We start from the raw sequence: 24,735 nt of genomic DNA, 5'->3' as shown, positions 1-24,735 counted from the left end.
GTGAATTTCGTGTCGGAACGAAGAAGTAAAAATTCAAAAATTTTCCCTTGTTTTGCGTAGCGGTGCAGAAATGAAAAAAAACAGGCTTAATATAAAGTAATCACTAAGGAAATTTTATTGAAAGATTACTTAGATACAAAGCTCACATACTCCATAATATTTCGTTGATGGTATCCTGTGAATTTCGTGTCTCAGCGAAAACGTAAGAATTCAAAAATATTTCCCGGGCTTTCCGTGACGGTACAAAAATCGATAATGGGCTTAATAGAAAGTCACAATATGGGAGATATATTTTAAGCATTTCTTATATACGAACCTCACTCACTTGAATTTACTAGGTCTAAAGTTTCTTGTAAACTTCGTGTCTCAGCGAAGAAGTAAGAATTCAAAAATATTTCCCGGGTTTTCGGTGACGGTACAAAAATCAATAACGGGCTTAATAGAATGTATCAATATAGGAGATATAATTTAAACATTACTTAAATACAAACCTCACACACTTGATATTACTTGGTCTATAGTTTCATGTAAACTTCTTGTCTCACCGAAGAAAGAGTTCAAAAATATTTCCCGGGCTTTCCGTGACGGTACAAAAATCGATAATGGGCTTAATAGAAAGTCACAATATGGGAGATATATTTTAAGCATTTCTTATATACGAACCTCACTCACTTGAATTTACTAGGTCTAAAGTTTCTTGTAAACTTCGTGTCTCAGCGAAGAAGTAAGAATTTAAAAATATTTCCCGGGTTTTGCGTGACGGTACAAAAATCGATAAGGGGCTTAATAGAAAGTTACAATATAGGAGATATAATTTAAACATTACATGTATACAAATCTCACACACTTGGAATTACTTGGTCTATAGTTTCTTTTAAATTTCCTGTCTCAGCGAAGAAGTAAGAATTCAAAAATATATCCCGGATTTTCCGTGACGGTACAAAAATCAATAACGGGCTTAATAGAATGTAACAATATAGGAGATATAATTTAAACATTACTTATATACAAACCTCACACACTTGATATTATTTGGTATATAGTTTCTTGTAAACTTCCTGTCTCAGCAAAGAAGTAAGAATTCAAAAATATTTCCCGGGTTTTGCGTGACGGTACAAAAATCGATAACGGGCTTAATAGAAAGTAACAATATACGAGATGTAATTTAAACATTAGTTATATACAAACCTTGCACTCTTGATTATACTTGGTCTATAGTTTGTTTTAAACTTCGTGTCACAGCGAAGAAGTAAGAATTCAAAAATATTTCCCGGGTTTCCCGTGATTGTACAAAAATCGATAACGGGCTTAATAGAAAGTAACAAAATAGTAGATGTAATTTAAGCATTAGTTATATACAATCCTCACACACTTGACAATACTTGGTCTATAGTTTCTTGTGAACTTCGTGTCTCAGCGAATAACTAAGAATGAAAGTTTATTTCCCGGGTCTTCCGTGACGGACAAAAATCCAAAATGGGCTTAACACAAAGTAATCACATAGAAAATTCTATTTAAAGATTACCAAGATACAAACCTCACACACTCAGTAATATCTGGTCGATAGTTTGTTGTTGAATTACGTGTCTACACGAAGAAGTAATAATTCTGAAATATTTACCGGGTTTTCCGTGGCGATACAAAAAATACGGGATAGAAATCAGATAGAATATTTTATTTAAAGATTACTTAGATAGAAACCTCACACATTCGATAGTATTTGGTCCAGAGATTGTTCCGAATTTCGTATATCAGCGAGGAAGTAAAAATTCAAAAATATTTTCAGGGTTTTTCGTGACGATGCAAAAATCAAAAATAAGCTTGATAGAGAATAATCATATAGAATATATTATGTAAAGATTACTTAGATACAACCTAACACACTCGATATATTTGTTCAATAGTTTCTTGTGAAATTCTTGTCTCAACGAAGAAGTAAGAATTCAAAAATATTTTCCGGGTTTTCTTAGAGGTACAAAATTAAAAAACGGGCTTAATGGAAGTAATCAGATAGAATATTTTATTTAAAGATTACTTAGATTCAAACCTCACACACTCGATAATATTTGGTCGATGGTTTCTTGTTAATTTCGTGTCGGAACGAAGAAGTAAAAATTCAAAAATTTTCCCTTGTTTTGCGTAGCGGTGCAGAAATAAAAAAAAAACAGGCTTAATATAAAGTAATCACTAAGGAAATTTTATTGAAAGATTACTTAGATACAAAGCTCACATACTCCATAATATTTCGTTGATGGTATCCTGTGAATTTCGTGTCTCAGCGAAAACGTAAGAATTCAAAAATATTTCCCGGGCTTTCCGTGACGGTACAAAAATCGATAATGGGCTTAATAGAAAGTCACAATATGGGAGATATATTTTAAGCATTACTTATATACGAACCTTGCACTCTTGATTATACTTGGTCTATAGTTTGTTGTAAACTTCGTGTCACAGCGAAGAAGTAAGAATTCAAAAATATTTCCCGGGTTTCCCGTGATTGTACAAAAATCGATAACGGGCTTAATAGAATGTAACAATATAGGAGATATAATTTAAACATTACTTAAATACAAACCTCACACACTTGATATTACTTGGTCTATAGTTTCATGTAAACTTCGTGTCTTAGCGAAGAAGTAAGAGTTCAAAAATATTTCCCGGGTTTTCCGTGACGGTAAAAAATCGATAATGGGCTTAATAGAAAGTCACAATATGGGAGATATATTTTAAGCATTAGTTATATAGGAACCTCATTCACTTGAATTTACTAGGTCTATAGTTTCTTGTAAACTTCGTGTCTCAGCGAAGAAGTAAGAATTCAAAAATATTTCCCGGGTTTTCGGTGACGGTACAAAAATCAATAACGGGCTTAATAGAATGTATCAATATAGGATATATAATTTAAACATTACTTATATACAAACCTCACACACTTGATATTATTTGGTATATAGTTTCTTGTAAACTTCCTGTCTCAGCAAAGAAGTAAGAATTCAAAAATATTGCCCGGGTTTTGCGTGACAGTACAAAAATCGATAACGTGCTTAATAGAAAGTAACAATATACGAGATGAAATTTAAACATTAGTTATATACAAACCTTGCACTCTTGATTATACTTGGTCTATAGTTTGTTGTAAACTTCGTGTCACAGCGAAGAAGTAAGAATTCAAAAATATTTCCCGGGTTTGCCGTGATTGTACAAAAATCGATAACGGGCTTAATAGAAAGTAACAATAAAGTAGATGTAATTTAAGCATTAGTTATATACAATCCTCACACACTTGATAATACTTGGTCTATAGTTTCTTGTGAACTTCGTGTTTCAGCGAATAACTAAGAATTAAAGTTTATTTCCCGGGTCTTCCGTGACGGTCAAAAATCCAAAATTTGCTTAACACAAAGTAATTACATAGAAAATTCTATTTAAGGATTACCAAGATACAAACCTCACACACTCAGTAATATCTGGTCGATAGTTTGTTGTTGAATTACGTGTCTACACGAAGAAGTAATAATTCTGAAATATTTACCGGCTTTTCCGTGGCGATACAAAAATTACGGGCTTAAAAGATAGAAATCAGATAGAATATTTTATTTAAAGATTACTTAGATAGAAACCTCACACATTCGATAGTATTTGGTCCAGAGTTTGTTCCGAATTTCGTATATCAGCGAGGAAGTAAAAATTCAAAAATATTTTCAGGGTTTTTCGTGACGATGCAAAAATCAAAAATAAGCTTGATAGAAAATAATCATATAGAATATATTATGTAAAGATTACTTAGATACAAGCCTAACACACTCGATATATTTGTTCAATAGTTTCTTGTGAAATTCTTGTCTCAACGAAGAAGTAAGAATTCAAAAATATTTCCCGTGTTTTCTTAGCGGTACAAAATTAAAAAACGGGCTTAATGGAAGTAATCAGATAGAATATTTTATTTAAAGATTACTTAGATTCAAACCTCACAAACTCGATAATATTTGGTCGATGGTTTCTTGTGAATTTCGTGTCGGAACGAAGAAGTAAAAATTCAAAAATTTTCCCTTGTTTTGTGTAGCGGTGCAGAAATAAAAAAAAACAGGCTTAATATAAAGTAATCAATAAGAAAATTTTATTGAAAGATTACTTAGATACAAAGCTCACATACTCCATAATATTTGGTTGACGGTATCCTGTGAATTTCGTGTCTCAGCGAAAACGTAAGAATTCAAAAATATTTCCCGGGTTTTCCATGACGGTACAGAAATAAAAAAAGGGCTTAATATAAAGTAACAATGTAGGAGATACAATTTAAACATTATTTATGTACAAACCTCATAAACTTGATATTACTTGGTCTATAGTTTCTTGTAAACTTCGTGTCTAGCGAAGAGGTAAGAATTCAAAAATATTTCCCGGGTTTTCCGTGACGGTACAAAAATCAATAACGTGCTTAATAGAAAGTAACAATATAGGAGATATAATTTTTACATTACTATATACAAACCTCACACACTTGATATTAGTTGGTCTATAGTTTGTTGTAAACTTCGTGTCTCAGCGAAGAAGTAAGAAATCAAAACTTTTTCCCGGGTTTTTCATGACTGTACAAAAGTCGATAGCGGGCGTAATAGAAAGTAACAATATAGGAGATATAATTTAAACATTACTTACATACAAACCTCACACGCTTGATATTACTTGTTCTATAGTTTCTTGTAAACTTCGTGTCTCAGCAAAGAAGTAAGAATTCAAAAATATTTCCCGGGTTATCCGTGACGGTACAAAAATCGATAAGGGGCTTAATAGAAAGTAACAATATAGGAGATATAATTTAATCATTACTTATATACAAACCTCACACACTTGAAATTACTACGTCTATAGTTTGTTGTAAACTTCGTGTCTCAGCGAAGAAGTAAGAATTCAAAAATTTTTCCCGGGTTTTCCGTGACGGTATAAAATTCGATAACGGGCTTAATAGAAAGTAACGATATAGGAGATATAATTTGAAGATTACATATATACAAACCTCACACACTTGAAATTACTACGTCTATAGTTTGTTGTAAACTTCGTGTCTCAGCGAAGAAGTAAGAATTCAAAAATATTTCCCGGGTTTTCCGTGACGGCACAAAAATCGATAAGGGGCTTAATAGAATGTAACAATATAGGAGATATAATTTAAACATTACTTATATACAAACCTCACACACTGGATATTTTTTGGTATACATTTTCTTGTAAACTTCCTGTCTAAGCAAAGAAATAAGAATTCAAAGATACTTCCCGGGTTTTGCGTGACGGTACAAAAATCGATAACGGGCTTAATAGAAACTAACAATATAGGAGATGTAATTTAAGCATTAGTTATATACAAACCTCACAGACTTGATAATACTTGGTCTATAGTTTCCTGTGAACTTCGTGTCTCAGCGAATAACTAAAAATTAAAGTTTATTTCCCGGGTCTTCCGTGATGGACAAAAATCCAAAATGGGCTTAACACAAAGTAATCACATAGAAAATTCTATTTAAAGATTACCAAGATACAAAACTCACACACTCAGTAATATCTGGTCGATAGTTTGTTGTTGAATTACGTGTCTACACGAAGAAGTAATAATTCTGAAATAATTACCGGGTTTTCCGTGGCGATACAAAAAATACGGTCTTAAAAGATAGAAATCAGATAGAATATTTTATTTAAAGATTACTTAGATAGAAACCTCACACATTCGATAGTATTTGGTCCAGAGTTTGTTCCGAATTTCGTATATCAGCGAGGAAGTAAAAATTCAAAAATATTTTCAGGGTTTTTCGTGACGATGCAAAAATCAAAAATAAGCTTGATAGAGAATAATCATATAGAATATATTATGTAAAGATTACTTAGATACAACCTAACACACTCGATATATTTGTTCAATAGTTTCTTGTGAAATTCTCGTCTCAACGAAGAAGTAAGAATTCAAAAATATTTCCTGGGTTTTCTTAGCGGTACAAAATTAAAAAACGGGCTTAATGGAAGTAATCAGATAGAATATTTTATTTAAAGATTACTTAGATTCAAACCTCACAAACTCGATAATATTTGGTCGATGGTTTCTTGTGAATTTCGTGTCGGAACGAAGAAGTAAAAATTCAAAAAATTTCCCTTGTTTTGCGTAGCGGTGCAGAAATTGAAAAAAGAAGCTTAATATAAAGTAATCACTAAGAAAATTTTATTGAAAAATTACTTAGATACAAAGCTCACATACTCCATAATATTTGGTTGATGGTATCCTGTGAATTTTGTGTCTCAGCGAAAACGTAAGAATTCAAAAATATTTCCCGGGTTTTCTGTGACTGTACAAAAATTGATAACGGGCTTAATAGAAAGTAACAATATAGGAGATATAATTTAAACATTACTTATATACAAACCTCACACACTTGATATTACTAGGTCTATAGTTTCTTGTAAACTTCGTGTCTCAGCGAAGAAGTAAGAATTCAAAAATATTTCCCGGGTTTTCCGTGACGGTACAAAAATCGATAAGGGGCTTAATAGAAAGTAAAGATATAGGAGATATAATTTAAACATTACTTATATACAAACCTCACACACTTGAAATTACTTGGTATATAATTTCTTGTAAACTTCCTGTCTCAGCAAAGAAGTAAGAATTCAAAAATATTTCCCGGGTTTTGCGTGACGGTACAAAAATCGATAACGGGCTTAATAGAAAGTAACAATATACGAGATGTAATTTAAAAATTAGTTATATACAAACCTTGCACTCTTGATTACACTTGGTCTATAGTTTGTTGTAAACTTCGTGTCTCAGCGAAGAAAGAGTTCAAAAATATTTCCCGGGTTTTCCGTGACGGTACAAAAATCGATAACGGGCTTAATAGAAAGTCACAATATGGGAGATATAATTTAAGCATTACTTATATACAAACCTCACACACTTGAAATTACTAGGTCTATAGTTTCTTGTAAACTTCGTGTCTCAGCGAAGAAATAAGAATTTAAAAATATTTCCCGGGTTTTCCGTGACGGTACAAAAATCGATAAGGGGCTTAATAGAAAGTTACAATATAGGAGATATAATTTAAACATTACATGTATACAAATCTCACACACTTGGAATTACTTGGTCTATAGTTTCTTTTAAATTTCCTGTCTCAGCGAAGAAGTAAGAATTCAAAAATATATCCCGGATTTTCCGTGACGGAACAAAAATCAATAACGGGCTTAATAGAATGTAACAATATAGGAGATATAATTTAAACATTACTTACATACAAACCTCACAGACTTGATATTATTTGGTATATACTTTCTTGTAAACTTCCTGTCTCAGCAAAGAAGTAAGAATTCAAAAATATTTCCCGGGTTTTGCGTGACGGTACAAAAATCGATAACGGGCTTAATAGAAAGTAACAATATACGAGATGTAATTTAAACATTAGTTATATACAAACCTTGCACCCTTGATTATACTTGGTCTATAGTTTGTTGTAAACTTCGTGTCACAGCGAAGAAGTAAGAATTCAAAAATATTTCCCGGGTTTTCCGTGATTGTACAAAAATCGATAACGGGCTTAATAGAAAGTAACAATAAAGTAGATGTAATTTAAGCATTAGTTATATACAATCCTCACACACTTGATAATACTTGGTCTATAGTTTCTTGTGAACTTCGTGTCTCAGCGAATAACTAAGAATTAAAGTTTATTTCCCGGGTCTTCCTTGACGGACAAAAATCCAAAATGGGCTTAACACAAAGTAATCACTAAGAAAATTTTATTGAAAGATTACTTAGATACAAAGATCACATACTCCATAATATTTTGTTGATGGTATCCTGTGAATTTCGTGTCTCAGCGAAAACGTAAGAATTCAAAAATCTTTCCCGGGTTTTCCGTGACGGTACAAAAATCGATAATGTGCTTAATAGAATGTAACAATATAGGAGATATAATTTAACATTACTTAAATACAAACCTCACACACTTGATATTACTTGGTCTATAGTTTCATGTAAACTTCGTGTCTCAGCGAAGAAGTAAGAGTTCGAAAATATTTCCCGGGTTTTCCGTGACGGTACAAAAATCGGTAACGCGCTTAATAAAAAGTAACAATATAGGAGATATAATTTAGACATTACTAATATACAAACCTCACACACTTGATATTATTTGGTCTATAGTTTCTTGTAAGCTTCGTGTCTCAGCGAAGAAGTAGGAATTCAAAAATATTTCCGGGTTTTCCGTGACTGTACAAAAATCGATAACGGGCTTAACAGACAGTAACAATATAGGAGATATAATTTAAACATTACTTATATACAAACCTCACACACTTGAAATTACTTGGTCTATAGTTTCTTGTAAACTTCGTGTCTCAGCGAAGAAGTAAGAATTCAAAAATATTTCCCGGGTTTTCCGTGACGGTACAAAAATCGATAACGGGCTTAATAGAAAGTGACAATATGGGAGATATAATTTAAGCATTACTTATATACAAACCTCACACACTTGAAATTACTAGGTCTATAGTTTCTTTTAAACTTCGTGTCTCAGCGAAGAAGTAAGAATTTAAAAATATTTCCCGGGTTTTCCGTGACGGTACAAAAATCGATAAGGGGCTTAATAGAAAGTTACAATATAGAAGATATAATTTAAACATTACATGTATACAAATCTCACACACTTGGAATTACTTGGTCTATAGTTTCTTTTAAATTTCCTGTCTCAGCGAAGAAGTAAGAATTCAAAAATATATCCCGGATTTTCCGTGACGGTACAAAAATCAATAACGGGCTTAATAGAATGTAACAATATAGGAGATATAATTTAAACATTACTTATATACAAACCTCACACACTTGATATTATTTGGTATATAGTTTCTTGTAAACTTCCTGTCTCAGCAAAGAAGTAAGAATTCAAAAATATTTCCCGGGTTTTGCGTGACGGTACAAAAATCGATAACGGGCTTAATAGAAAGTAACAATATACGAGATGTAATTTAAACATTAGTTGTATACAAACCTTGCACTCTTGATTATACTTGGTCTATAGTTTGTTGTAAACTTCGTGTCACAGCGAAGAAGTAAGAATTCAAAAATATTTCCCGGGTTTGCCGTGATTGTACAAAAATCGATAACGGGCTTAATAGAAAGTAACAATATAGTAGATGTAATTTAAGCATTAGTTATATACAATCCTCACACACTTGATAATACTTGGTCTATAGTTTCTTGTGAACTTCGTGTCTCAGCGAATAACTAAGAATTAAAGTTTATTTCCCGGGTCTTCCGTGACGGACAAAAATCCAAAATGGGCTTAACACAAAGTAATCACATAGAAAATTCTATTTAAAGATTACCAAGATACAAACCTCACACACTCAGTAATATCTGGTCGAGAGTTTGTTGTTGAATTACGTGTCTACACGAAGAAGTAATAATTCTGAAATATTTACCGGGTTTTCCGTGGCGATACAAAAAATACGGGCTTAAAAGATAGAAATCAGATAGAATATTTTATTTAAAGATTACTTAGATAGAAACCTCACACATTCGATAGTATTTGGTCCAGAGTTTGTTCCGAATTTCGTATATTAGCGAGGAAGTAAAAATTCAAAAATATTTTCAGGGTTTTTCGTGACGATGCAAAAATCAAAAATAAGCTTGATAGAGAATAATCATATAGAATATATTATGTAAAGATTACTTAGATACAACCTAACACACTCGATACATTTGTTCAATAGTTTCTTGTGAAATTCTTGTCTCAACGAAGAAGTAAGAATTCAAAAATATTTCCCGGGTTTTCTTAGCGGTACAAAATTAAAAAACGGGCTTAATGGAAGTAATCAGATAGAATATTTTATTTAAAAATTACTAAGATTCAAACCTCACAAACTCGATAATATTTGGTCGATGGTTTCTTGTGAATTTCGTGTCGGAACGAAGAAGTAAAAATTCAAAAAATTTCCCTTGTTTTGCGTAGCGGTGCAGAAATAAAAAAAAACACGCTTAATATAAAGTAATCACCAAGAAAATTTTATTGAAAGATTACTTAGATACAAAGATCACATACTCCATAATATTTCGTTGATGGTATCCTGTGAATTTCGTGTCTCAGCGAAAACGTAAGAATTCAAAAATATTTCCCGGGTTTTCCGTGACGGTACAAAAATCGATAATGTGCTTAATAGAATGTAACAATATAGGAGATATAATTTAAACATTACTTAAATACAAACCTCACACACTTGATATTACTTGGTCTATAGTTTCATGTAAACTTCGTGTCTCAGCGAAGAAGTAAGAGTTCGAAAATATTTCCCGGGTTTTCCGTGACGGTACAAAAATCGGTAACGGGCTTAATAAAAAGTAACAATATAGGAGATATAATTTAGACATTACTTATATACAAACCTCACACACTTGATATTACTTGGTCTATAGTTTCTTGTAAGCTTCGTGTCTCAGCGAAGAAGTAGGAATTCAAAAATATTTCCGGGTTTTCCGTGACGGTACAAAAATCGATAACGGGCTTAATAGACATTAACAATATAGGAGATATAATTTAAACATTACTTATATACAAACCTCACACACTTGAAATTACTTGGTCTATAGTTTCTTGTAAACTTCGTGTCTCAGCGAAGAAGTAAGAATTCAAAAATATTTCCCGGGTTTTCCGTGACGGTACAAAAATTGATAATGGGCTTAATAGAATGTAACAATATAGGAGATATAATTTAAACATTACTTAAATACAAACCTCACACACTTGATATTACTTGGTCTATAGTTTCATGTAAACTTCGTGTCTCACCGAAGAAAGAGTTCAAAAATATTTCCCGGGTTTTCCGTGACGGTTCAAAAATCGATAACGGGCTTAATAGAAAGTGACAATCTGGGAGATATAATTTAAGCATTACTTATATACAAACCTCACACACTTGAAATTACTAGGTCTATAGTTTCTTTTAAACTTCGTGTCTCAGCGAAGAAGTAAGAATTTAAAAATATTTCCCGGGTTTTCCGTGACGGTACAAAAATCGATAAGGGGCTTAATAGAAAGTTACAATATAGGAGATATAATTTAAACATTACATGTATACAAATCTCACACACTTGGAATTACTTGGTCTATAGTTTCTTTTAAATTTCCTGTCTCAGCGAAGAAGTAAGAATTCAAAAATATATCCCGGATTTTCCGTGACGGTACAAAAATCAATAACGGGCTTAATAGAATGTAACAATATAGGAGATATAATTTAAACATTACTTATATACAAACCTCACACACTTGATATTATTTGGTATATAGTTTCTTGTAAACTTCCTGTCTCAGCAAAGAAGTAAGAATTCAAAAATATTTCCCGGCTTTTGCGTGACGGTACAAAAATCGATAACGGGCTTAATAGAAAGTAACAATATACGAGATGTAATTTAAACATTAGTTGTATACAAACCTTGCACTCTTGATTATACTTGGTCTATAGTTTGTTGTAAACTTCGTGTCACAGCGAAGAAGTAAGAATTCAAAAATATTTCCCGGGTTTGCCGTGATTGTACAAAAATCGATAACGGGCTTAATAGAAAGTAACAATATAGTAGATGTAATTTAGGCATTAGTTATATACAATCCTCACACACTTGATAATACTTGGTCTATAGTTTCTTGTGAACTTCGTGTCTCTGCGAATAACTAAGAATTAAAGTTTATTTCCCGGGTCTTCCGTGACGGACAAAAATCCAAAATGGGCTTAACACAAAGTAATCACATAGAAAATTCTATTTAAAGATTACCAAGATACAAACCTCACACACTCAGTAATATCTGGTCGATAGTTTGTTGTTGAATTACGTGTCTACACGAAGAAGTAATAATTCTGAAATATTTACCGGGTTTTCCGTGGCGATACAAAAAATACGGTCTTAAAAGATAGAAATCAGATAGAATATTTTATTTAAAGATTACTTAGATAGAAACCTCACACATTCGATAGTATTTGGTCCAGAGTTTGTTCCGAATTTCGTATATCAGCGAGGAAGTAAAAATTCAAAAATATTTTCAGGGTTTTTCGTGACGATGCAAAAATCAAAAATAAGCTTGATAGAGAATAATCATATAGAATATATTATGTAAAGATTACTTAGATACAACCTAACACACTCGATATATTTGTTCAATAGTTTCTTGTGAAATTCTTGTCTCAACGAAGAAGTAAGAATTCAAAAATATTTCCCGGGTTTTCTTAGCGGTACAAAATTAAAAAACGGGCTTAATGGAAGTAATCAGATAGAATATTTTATTTAATCTACTTAGATTCAATCCTCACAAACTCGATAATATTTGGTCGATGGTTTCTTGTGAATTTCGTGTCGGAACGAAGAAGTAAAAATTCAAAAATTTTCCCTTGTTTTGCGTAGCGGTGCAGAAATAAAAAAAACACGCTTAATATAAAGTAATCACTAAGAAAATTTTATTGAAAGATTAATTAGATACAAAGCTCACATACTCCATAATATTTCGTTGATGGTATCCTGTGAATTTCGAGTCTCAGCGAAAACGTAAGAATTCAAAAATATTTCCCGGGTTTTCCGTGACAGTACAAAAATCGATAATGTGCTTAATAGAATGTAACAATATAGGAGATATAATTTAAACATTACTTAAATACAAACCTCACACACTTGATATTACTTGGTCTATAGTTTCATGTAAACTTCGTGTCTCAGCGAAGAAGTAAGAGTTCGAAAATATTTCCCGGGTTTTCCGTGACGGTACAAAAATCGGTAACGGGCTTAATAAAAAGTAACAATATAGGAGATATAATTTAGACATTACTTATATACAAACCTCACACACTTGATATTACTTGGTCTATAGTTTCTTGTAAGCTTCGTGTCTCAGCGAAGAAGTAGGAATTCAAAAATATTTCCGGGTTTTCCGTGACGGTACAAAAATCGATAACGGGCTTAATAGACAGTAACAATATAGGAGATATAATTTAAACATTACTTATATACAAACCTCACACACTTGAAATTACTTGGTCTATAGTTTCTTGTAAACTTCGTGTCTAAGCGAAGAAGTAAGAATTCAAAAATATTTCCTGGGATTTCCGTGACGATGCAAAAATCAAAAATAAGCTTGATAGAGAATAATCATATAGAATATATTATGTAAAGATTACTTAGATACAACCTAACACACTCGATATATTTGTTCAATAGTTTCTTGTGAAATTCTTGTCTCAACGAAGAAGTAAGAATTCAAAAATATTTCCCGGGTTTTCTTAGCGGTACAAAATTAAAAAACGGGCTTAATGGAAGTAATCAGATAGAATATTTTATTTAAAGATTACTTAGATTCAATCCTCACACACTCGATAATATTTGGTCGATGGTTTCTTGTGAATTTCGTGTCGAAACGAAGAAGTAAAAATTCAAAAATTTTCCCTTGTTTTGCGTAGCGGTGCAGAAATAAAAAAAACAGGCTTAATATAAAGTAATCACTAAGGAAATTTTATTGAAAGATTACTTAGATACAAAGCTCACATACTCCATAATATTTCGTTGATGGTATCCTGTGAATTTCGTGTCTCAGCGAAAACGTAAGAATTCAAAAATATTTCCCGGGATTTCCGTGACGGTACAAAAATCGATAAGGGGCTTAATAGAATGTAACAATATAGGAGATATAATTTAAACATTACTTAAATACAAACCTCACACACTTGATATTACTTGGTCTATAGTTTCATGTAAACTTCGTGTCTTAGCGAAGAAGTAAGAGTTCAAAAATATTTCCCGGGTTTTCCGTGACGGTACAAAAATCGATAATGGGCTTAATAGAAAGTCACAATATGGGAGATATATTTTAAGCATTACTTATATACGAACCTCACTCACTTGAATTTACTAGGTCTATAGTTTCTTGTAAACTTCGTATCTCAGCGAAGAAGTAAGAATTCAAAAATATTTCCCGGGTTTTCGGTGACGGTACAAAAATCAATAACGAGCTTAATAGAATGTATCAATATAGGAGATATAATTTAAACATTACTTATATACAAACCTCACACACTTGATATTATTTGGTATATAGTTTCTTGTAAACTTCCTGTCTCAGCAAAGAAGTAAGAATTCAAAAATATTTCCCGGGTTTTGCGTGACGGTACAAAAATCGATAACGGGCTTAATAGAAAGTAACAATATACGAGATGAAATTTAGACATTACTAATATACAAACCTCACACACTTGATATTACTTGGTCTATAGTTTCTTGTAAGCTTCGTGTCTCAGCGAAGAAGTAGGAATTCAAAGATATTTCCGGGTTTTCCGTGACTGTACAAAAATCGATAACGGGCTTAACAGACAGTAACAATATAGGAGATATAATTTAAACATTACTTATATACAAACCTCACACACTTGAAATTACTTGGTCTATAGTTTCTTGTAAACTTCGTGTCTCAGCGAAGAAGTAAGAATTCAAAAATATTTCCCGGGTTTTCCGTGACGGTACAAAAATTGATAATGGGCTTAATAGAATGTAACAATATAGGAGATATAATTTAAACATTACTTAAATACAAACCTCACACACTTGATATTACTTGGTCTATAGTTTCATGTAAACTTCGTGTCTCACCGAAGAAAGAGTTCAAAAATATTTCCCGGGTTTTCCGTGACGGTTCAAAAATCGATAACGGGCTTAATAGAAAGTGACAATATGGGGGATATAATTTAAGCATTACTTATATACAAACCTCACACACTTGAAATTACTAGGTCTATAGTTTCTTGTAAACTTCGTGTCTCAGCGAAGAAGTAAGAATTCAAAAATATTTCCCGGGTTTTCCGTGACGGTACAAAAATCGATAAGGGGCTTAATAGAAAGTTACAATATAGGAGATATAATTTAAACATTACATGTATACAAATCTCACACACTTGGAATTACTTGGTCTATAGTTTCTTTTAAATTTCCTGTCTCAGCGAAGAAGTAAGAATTCAAAAATATTTCCCTGGTTTTCCGTGAAGGTTCAAAAATCGATAACGGGCTTAATAGAAAGTGACAATATGGGGGGATATAATTTAAGCATTACTTATATACAAACCTCACACACTTGAAATTACTAGGTCTATAGTTTCTTGTAAACTTCCTGTCTCAGCAAAGAAGTAAGAATTCAAAAATATTTCCCGGGTTTTGCGTGACGGTACAAAAATCGATAACGGGCTTAATAGAAAGTAACAATATACGAGATGTAATTTAAACATTAGTTATATACAAACCTTGCACTCTTGATTATACTTGGTCTATAGTTTGTTGTAAACTTCGTGTCACAGCGAAGAAGTAAGAATTCAAAAATATTTCCCGGGTTTCCCGTGATTGTACAAAAATCGATAACGGGCTTAATAGAAAGTAACAATATAGTAGATGTAATTTAAGCATTAGTTATATACAATCCTCACACACTTGATAATACTTGGTCTATAGTTTCTTGTGAACTTCGTGTCTCAGCGAATAACTAAGAATTAAAGTTTATTTCCCGGGTCTTCCGTGACGGACAAAAATCCAAAATGGGCTTAACACAAAGTAATCACAGAGAAAATTCTATTTAAAGATTACCAAGATACAAACCTCACACACTCAGTAATATCTGGTCGATAGTTTGTTGTTGAATTACGTGTCTACACGAAGAAGTAATAATTCTGAAATATTTACCGGTTTTTCCGTGGCGATACAAAAAATACGGGCTTAAAAGATAGAAATCAGATAGAATATTTTATTTAAAGATTACTTAGATAGAAACCTCACACATTCGATAGTATTTGGTCCAGAGTTTGTTCCGAATTTCGTATATCAGCGAGGAAGAAAAAATTCAAAAATATTTTCTTTTTTTTTCTTGACGATGCAAAAATCAAAAATAAGCTTGATAGAGAATAATCATATAGAATATATTATGTAAAGATTACTTAGATACAACCTAACACACTCGATATATTTGTTCAATAGTTTCTTGTGAAATTCTTGTCTCAACGAAGAAGTAAGAATTCAAAAATATTTCCCGGGTTTTCTTAGCGGTACAAAATTAAAAAACGGGCTTAATGGAAGTAATCAGATAGAATATTTTATTTAAAGATTACTTAGATTCAATCCTCACACACTCGATAATATTTGGTCGATGGTTTCTTGTGAATTTCGTGTCGAAACGAAGAAGTAAAAATTCAAAAATTTTCCCTTGTTTTGCGTAGCGGTGCAGAAATAAAAAAAACAGGCTTAATATAAAGTAATCACTAAGGAAATTTTATTGAAAGATTACTTAGATACAAAGCTCACATACTCCATAATATTTCGTTGATGGTATCCTGTGAATTTCGTGTCTCAGCGAAAACGTAAGAATTCAAAAATATTTTCCGGGATTTCCGTGACGGTACAAAAATCGATAACGGGCTTAATAGAATGTAACAATATAGGAGATATAATTTAAACATTACTTAAATACAAACCTCACACACTTGATATTACTTGGTCTATAGTTTCATGTAAACTTCGTGTCTCAGCGAAGAAGTAAGAGTTCGAAAATATTTCCCGGGGTTTCCGTGACGGTACAAAAATCGGTAACGGGCTTAATAAAAAGTAACAATATAGGAGATATAATTTAGACATTACTTATATACAAACCTCACACACTTGATATTACTTGGTCTATAGTTTCTTGTAAGCTTCGTGTCTCAGCGAAGAAGTAGGAATTCAAAAATATTTCCGGGTTTTCCGTGACGGTACAAAAATCGATAACGGGCTTAATAGACAGTAACAATATAGGAGATATAATTTAAACATTACTTATATACAAACCTCACACACTTGAAATTATTGGTCTATAATTTCTTGTAAACTTCGTGTCTCAGCGAAGAAGTAAGAATTCAAAAATATTTCCCGGGTTTTCCGTGACGGTACAAAAATTGATAATGGGCTTAATAGAATGTAACAATATAGGAGATATAATTTAAACATTACTTAAATACAAACCTCACACACTTGATATTACTTGGTCTATAGTTTCATGTAAACTTCGTGTCTCACCGAAGAAAGAGTTCAAAAATATTTCCCGGGTTTTCCGTGACGGTTCAAAAATCGATAACGGGCTTAATAGAAAGTGACAATATGGGAGATATAATTTAAGCATTACTTATATACAAACCTCACACACTTGAAATTACTAGGTCTATAGTTTCTTGTAAACTTCGTGTCTCAGCGAAGAAGTAAGAATTCAAAAATATATCCCGGATTTTCCGTGACGGTACAAAAATCAATAACGGGCTTAATAGAATGTAACAATATAGGAGATATAATTTAAACATTACTTATGTACAAACCTCACACACTTGATATTATTTGGTATATAGTTTCTTGTAAACTTCCTGTCTCAGCAAAGAAGTAAGAATTCAAAAATATTTCCCGGGTTTTGCGTGACGGTACAAAAATCGATATCGGGCTTAATAGAAAGTAACAATATACGAGATGTAATTTAAACATTAGTTATATACAAACCTTGCACTCTTGATTATACTTGGTCTATAGTTTGTTGTAAACTTCGTGTCACAGCGAAGAAGTAAGAATTCAAAAATATTTCCCGGGTTTCCCGTGATTGTACAAAAATCGATAACGGGCTTAATAGAAAGTAACAATATAGTAGATGTAATTTAAGCATTAGTTATATACAATCCTCACACACTTGATAATACTTGGTCTATAGTTTCTTGTGAACTTCGTGTCTCAGCGAATAACTAAGAATTAAAGTTTATTTCCCGGGTCTTCCGTGACGGACAAAAATCCAAAATGGGCTTAACACAAAGTAATCACATAGAAAATTCTATTTAAAGATTACCAAGATACAAACCTCACACACTCAGTAATATCTGGTCGATAGTTTGTTGTTGAATTACGTGTCTACACGAAGAAGTAATAATTCTGAAATATTTACCGGGTTTTCCGTGGCGATACAAAAAATACGGGCTTAAAAGATAGAAATCAGATAGAATATTTTATTTAAAGATTACTTAGATAGAAACCTCACACATTCGATAGTATTTGGTCCAGAGTTTGTTCCGAATTTCGTATATCAGCGAGGAAGAAAAAATTCAAAAATATTTTCAGGGTTTTTCGTGACGATGCAAAAATCAAAAATAAGCTTGATAGAGAATAATCATATAGAATATATTATGTAAAGATTACTTAGATACAACCTAACACACTCGATATATTTGTTCAATAGTTTCTTGTGAAATTCTTGTCTCAACGAAGAAGTAAGAATTCAAAAATATTTCCCGGGTTTTCTTAGCGGTACAAAATTAAAAAACGGGCTTAATGGAAGTAATCAGATAGAATATTTTATTTAAAGATTACTTAGATTCAATCCTCACACACTCGATAATATTTGGTCGATGGTTTCTTGTGAATTTCGTGTCGAAACGAAGAAGTAAAAATTCAAAAATTTTCCCTTGTTTTGCGTAGCGGTGCAGAAATAAAAAAAACAGGCTTAATATAAAGTAATCACTAAGGAAATTTTATTGAAAGATTACTTAGATACAAAGCTCACATACTCCATAATATTTCGTTGATGGTATCCTGTGAATTTCGTGTCTCAGCGAAAAAGTAAGAATTCAAAAATATTTCCCGGGATTTCTGTGACGGTACAAAAATCGATAACGGGCTTAATAGAATGTAACAATATAGGAGATATAATTTAAACATTACTTAAATACAAACCTCACACACTTGATATTACTTGGTCTATAGTTTCATGTAAACTTCGTGTCTTAGCGAAGAAGTAAGAGTTCAAAAATATTTCCCGGGTTTTCCGTGACGGTACAAAAATCGATAATGGGCTTAATAGAAAGTCACAATATGGGAGATATATTTTAAGCATTACTTATATACGAACCTCACTCACTTGAATTTACTAGGTCTATAGTTTCTTGTAAACTTCGTGTCTCAGCGAAGAAGTAAGAATTCAAAAATATTTCCCGGGTTTTCGGTGACGGTACAAAAATCAATAACGGGCTTAATAGAATGTATCAATATAGGAGATATAATTTAAACATTACTTATATACAAACCTCACACACTTGATATTATTTGGTATATAGTTTCTTGTAAACTTCCTGTCTCAGCAAAGAAGTAAGAAATCAAAAATATTGCCCGGGTTTTGCGTGACGGTACAAAAATCGATAACGTGCTTAATAGAAAGTAACAATATACGAGATGAAATTTAAACATTAGTTATATACAAACCTTGCACTCTTTATTATACTTGGTCTATAGTTTGTTGTAAACTTCGTGTCACAGCGAAGAAGTAAGAATTCAAAAATATTTCCCGGGTTTCCCGTGATTGTACAAAAATCGATAACGGGCTTAATAGAAAGTAACAATATAGTAGATGTAATTTAAGCATTAGTTATATACAAAGCTCACACACTTGATAATACTTGGTCTATAGTTTATTGTGAACTTCGTGTCTCAGCGAATAACTAAGAATTAAAGTTTATTTCCCGGGTCTTCCGTGACGGACAAAAATCCAAAATTTGCTTAACACAAAGTAATTACATAGAAAATTCTATTTAAGGATTACCAAGATACAAACCTCACACACTCAGTAATATCTGGTCGATAGTTTGTTGTTGAATTACGTGTCTACACGAAGGAGTAATAATTCTGAAATATTTACCGGCTTTGCGTGGCGATAGAAAAAATACGGGCTTAAAAGATTGAAATCAGATAGAATATTTTATTTAAAGATTACTTAGATAGAAACCTCACACATTCGATAGTATTTGGTCCAGAGTTTGTTCCGAATTTCGTATATCAGCGAGGAAGTAAAAATTCAAAAATATTTTCAGGGTTTTTCGTGACGATGCAAAAATCAAAAATAAGCTTGATAGAAAATAATCATATAGAATATATTATGTAAAGATTACTTAGATACAAGCTTAACACACTCGATATATTTGTTCAATAGTTTCTTGTGAAATTCTTGTCTCAACGAAGAAGTAAGAATTCAAAAATATTTCCCGTGTTTTCTTAGCGGTACAAAATTAATAAACGGGCTTAATGGAAGTAATCAGATAGAATATTTTATTTAAAGATTACTTAGATTCAAACCTCACAAACTCGATAATATTTGGTCGATGGTTTCTTGTGAATTTCGTGTCGGAACGAAGAAGTAAAAATTCAAAAATTTTCCCTTGTTTTGTGTAGCGGTGCAGAAATAAAAAAAAACAGGCTTAATATAAAGTAATCACTAAGAAAATTTTATTGAAAGATTACTTAGATACAAAGCTCACATACTCCATAATATTTGGTTGATGGTATTATGTGAATTTCGTGTCTAGCGAAGAGGTAAGAATTCAAAAATATTTCCCGGGTTTTCCGTGACGGTACAAAAATCAATAAGGGGCTTAATAGAAAGTAACGATATAGGAGATATAATTTAAACATTACTTATAATCAAACCTCACACACTTGAAATTACTTGGTCTATAGTTTCTTTGAAACTTCCTGTCTCAGCGAAGAAGTAAGAATTCAAAAATATTTCCCGGGTTTTCCGTGACAGTACAAAAATCGATAACGGGTTTAATAGAAAGTAACGATATAGGAGATATAATTTAAACATTACTTACATACTAACCTCACACACTTGATATTACTTGGTCTATAGTTTGTTGTAAACTTCGTGTCTCAGCAAAGAAGTAAGAATTCAAAAATATTTTCCGGATTTTCCGTGACGGTACAAAAATCTATAACGGGCTTAATAGAAAGTAACAATATAGGAGATATAATTTAAACATTACTTATATACAAACCTCACACACTTGATATTACTTGGTCTATAGTTTCTTGTAAACTTCGTGTCTCAGCGAAGAAGTAAGAATTCAAAAATATTTCCCGGGGTTTCAGTGAAGGTACAAAAATCAGAAAGGTGCATTAGGGCATTTTTTAAAACGTTAAACAGATATAAACCTCAGATATTCGTTAATATTTGGTCCATATTTTGTTGTAGAGTGCGTGTCTTTGAGAGGAATGTGAAATTTATAAAATGTTTCCCGGGTTTTTCGTGACTTTGCGAAGACTTGAAAAGGGACTTGATATAAAGTACATGTCTATAAAATTGTATTGATGAATTGGGGAGCTCTAAACTCACCATTGTAATAATATTTTGTCCATTTATTCATATGAATTAATACATTGATATGAAAAATCCAAAAATTGAAAATTATTTTCGGGTTTTCCGTAACGGTACAAAAATAATGGAGGGGCTTATTGGAAAGTAGTCATTCTAGAAATTTTATTCAAACATTACGCAGACAAAAACCTCACGTATTCGATAAAATTTTGTCCAATATTTCTCCGTGAATTGCTGCCTCTAAGAAATAAATACAAATTTCAAACTTTTGAGGGTTTTCTAAGAACGGTATAAAAATCGGATATCCACTTATTGCAAAGTAGTGTTAATAAAGTTTAATTTAAAAGAAATTAGTACAAAAATAGCATAATATTCTTCGAAGCAACTCGAGACGGTACAAAAATATATGGTTGCAATGTAAAAGTTTTCCCTCCTTTTTTCTGGCTGTTTCTGATGGGTACAAAATTTTTAAATAGTGGTACAAAATGGTACATAAATAGTACAATATTTTGATGTGGAAAACATTGCCGAAACCGATGATGAGGTTGAGACGTTACTCTGTAACCCCAAATTTGATTATTTTTTTTCGACGGTAAATTGAGTGGTACAAAAATTATTTTTATCATTCTTGAGTAGTACAAAAATAGTACAAAATTTGGCAAATGAGGTTTTGATGGTACAAAAATATAGGGTTACAAAGTAACGGAGCCCCGCTGGTCAGAGATCGAGCAGGAAGAAGAGGAGGAAAGCGTGAATCATCCATTTCGCGGCAGAGCTTCCACGGACGGCCACCTGATGTCGCTACCGCGCCCCTGGCAGTATCCACCACCATCTGTAGGGATTATCAGGAACCAGGAGCATTGCCTCGCAAACAGGCGAATGAGCATATCAATGCGAGGCAACAATGCAAGCTATTAATGATTGTTGCACACACAACGGAGCTGTAACTAGAGGCGCCTACTGCAAAAAATTAAAGTTGGAAAAAAAGTAAATTTTGTGGTGTCCTGTTAAGTTATTATTATTATCAGTTTTGAAATAAAACATGTAAATAATTTCTTGCTAGCTTCGCTCGAAATGCAATGGATTATTTGATAGTGACATCAAGTTTACGCCTTCTGATCGAAAACACATGTTTCATAGTAGAGGACACTTCATGCATCCAGGTGCAGCGCTTGCTACACCTGTCTAGCAAATGTGGCAAACATTTTGGTCACTATAGTGAGTTGCAAAAAGGAAGATAAAAGTGTCCTAAGATAAGTGAAAGTGGCAAATCCCTCGTAAGAGTTCAATTACTTTGTGTATCATTAAGCTTCGTGGGTAAATGTTTTTCAGATGAACGGTTCCAGTTAGACACGTCTACAGGCCAATGCCAGTGGCGGCGATTAGGTTCCAAAACTAGGGGGCAAGGTGCTAAATCTGGGGGGGAGGGCAAGATGTTAAAACTGGGGGGAAAATGCAGTTTACTTTCCTTTGTATATAAGGTTTAGCATAGTGCGTGGGCAAAAGTTGCAAAAAAGTAGGGGGCATCTGCCTAATCTGCCAACTGCCACTACATAATCTCCACCATTGCACAAGCCTTTCTCAGGGATTTCTGTTCACGTGGAGTCTGCTTTCGTGACTTTTTATTCTGAGAATGAACCAAAAATGTGTGCATCACAACGAAATAGCGTTAAAATTTGTTAAAATGTCGGTTAACATGAAATCTTCTTACGACCACTTAAATACATTTATGGTGAACACTTCATCCCGGTAAATATTTAGAAGAAAATGTAAATATTTGCAGCTTTACAATGAATCTGATATTTTAGGTGAAGTGGTTAAGCATCCATGTATATTTTAACAAGATGAAGATGTGTCATTACAAGTCATTTGCAAGTTGTTCCCTGATCAATATACAGTATGTAATTACGTGCTCAAGTGAACTTCTTATTTAGTAATCAGTGCCACTGGCGAGTCGTGGCTTTTTAGATGTAGGAACCGGAAGTTATGATAAACAGACCGAAAGAGACAACAGATGAAAGACTGAAAATGCGTTCAATTAAACAGGCTCACGTGTCACTTAGTATCCATTGCATTTAGAATTTTAGCTACAACTCTGTACCCAAGTGGGCCATGACCCTCTAACTATGAAATAGTTATAGGTGATCCTATTGATACATACGAAAATAACATTGACGAATTTTCAGATTTTGAAAGCATTTGCTCCTGGGTACGGTGGCAAAATTCACGGGCCTCACCGATGGCACAGTGGTAGAGTCGTCGCCTTGTGGATCCCGGGTTCGATACTCGGTGGATCCTACTTTAAACTGTAGGTCCAGTCCCGATTAGCCTTACTGTGCATAAAGTGGACTTAAAACACAAACTAAATCAATCAATCAAAAATTCACACACCACGCCACTTGTTTCGAAAACAATTTCCAACTTTTGAGTAGACAAAGATGTTTGGTTCGACCGCACATAAACGTATTACGTATAATACGTTTATCTGTGGTTCGCCCTTCGTGAAGTCCTCCCTGCCTTTCGTCGTGTGTTTTGAGGACAGCGTTGCCAACCTCCTGATAAGGATAATTGCAGTTCCAACTCTTAAATTATGCGCAATGCTACTAATTATGTAGTGTTAAGTTCAATTTATGCAGATATTTTGGAATTGTGTTGTTGTTGGAGTTATTTATTACAGTTAACCAAAATTGAGAATTTCCCCCATCAAATCAATTACAATGGTTCAGCATAGTGCTTGAAAAAGTTGCAGAAAATTCGACTATTCGGAACGTTTAAACTTTATCGCCCGCTTAGACGCGGAGAAACGTGGCAAGAGAACTTCTGTTGTCCGCTTCTATTGAAATCAATTGGTGTAACACCCATTGCAGGGAAACTCGCGGAAGCGAAGCGGGAATTTCCGTGCCAGAAGTCTGCAGGTTATCTTAAAGGTTGTCGCCTACTGAGACGCCGGAAACGGGTATGTTGCCTTCCGTTGTTGCCGCGTATCTCCGCGTCTCGGTGGGCGTCAATCTTCATTTCTGACTTCCAAATTTCTATAGATTTCCTTTCATAAAATATTTGTTGATTTGCTAAATCGGGGAGAATAAAGAAAATATGAAAGAAGAGGTTGGGCCGGGATGTGATTTTTAAAGCTTGTCCTTTATTCGGCATACTTTCTTTTGTTTGAAACAAGTCCGGTGGAGAAGTACAAATGAGGTATAAGTTTTAAAAAAAATATATTTCCTTTGAATTCAATGTATCTGTCTAGAGATGATGCTAGATTTTACCATTATGTCTAACACAGGGTTCTAAGTGTCAACGAAGTTCAAATTCTGCCACCTTTAGAACTATACTGCTAGGGTTGGCATCATTGTTGAATGAGGAAACTATGGTTCCTTCCTAGCTGACAATTTAACTGAGCTTTCAATCAAGTTGGTTATGCTTTATATATATATATATATATATATATATGTATATGTATGCATTGAAGGTCAGTTCTTCCTTTAACCTATTGTTTTGTTTGCCTGTGAATATAGGAAGAACATGGTGTTAATTTATG

This window comes from Lepisma saccharinum, chromosome 6 (genome assembly GCF_977018435.1).
Source record: "Lepisma saccharinum chromosome 6, izLepSacc3.1, whole genome shotgun sequence".
NCBI lineage: Eukaryota > Metazoa > Arthropoda > Insecta > Zygentoma > Lepismatidae > Lepisma > Lepisma saccharinum.
This window is presented reverse-complemented; position numbering follows the sequence as displayed.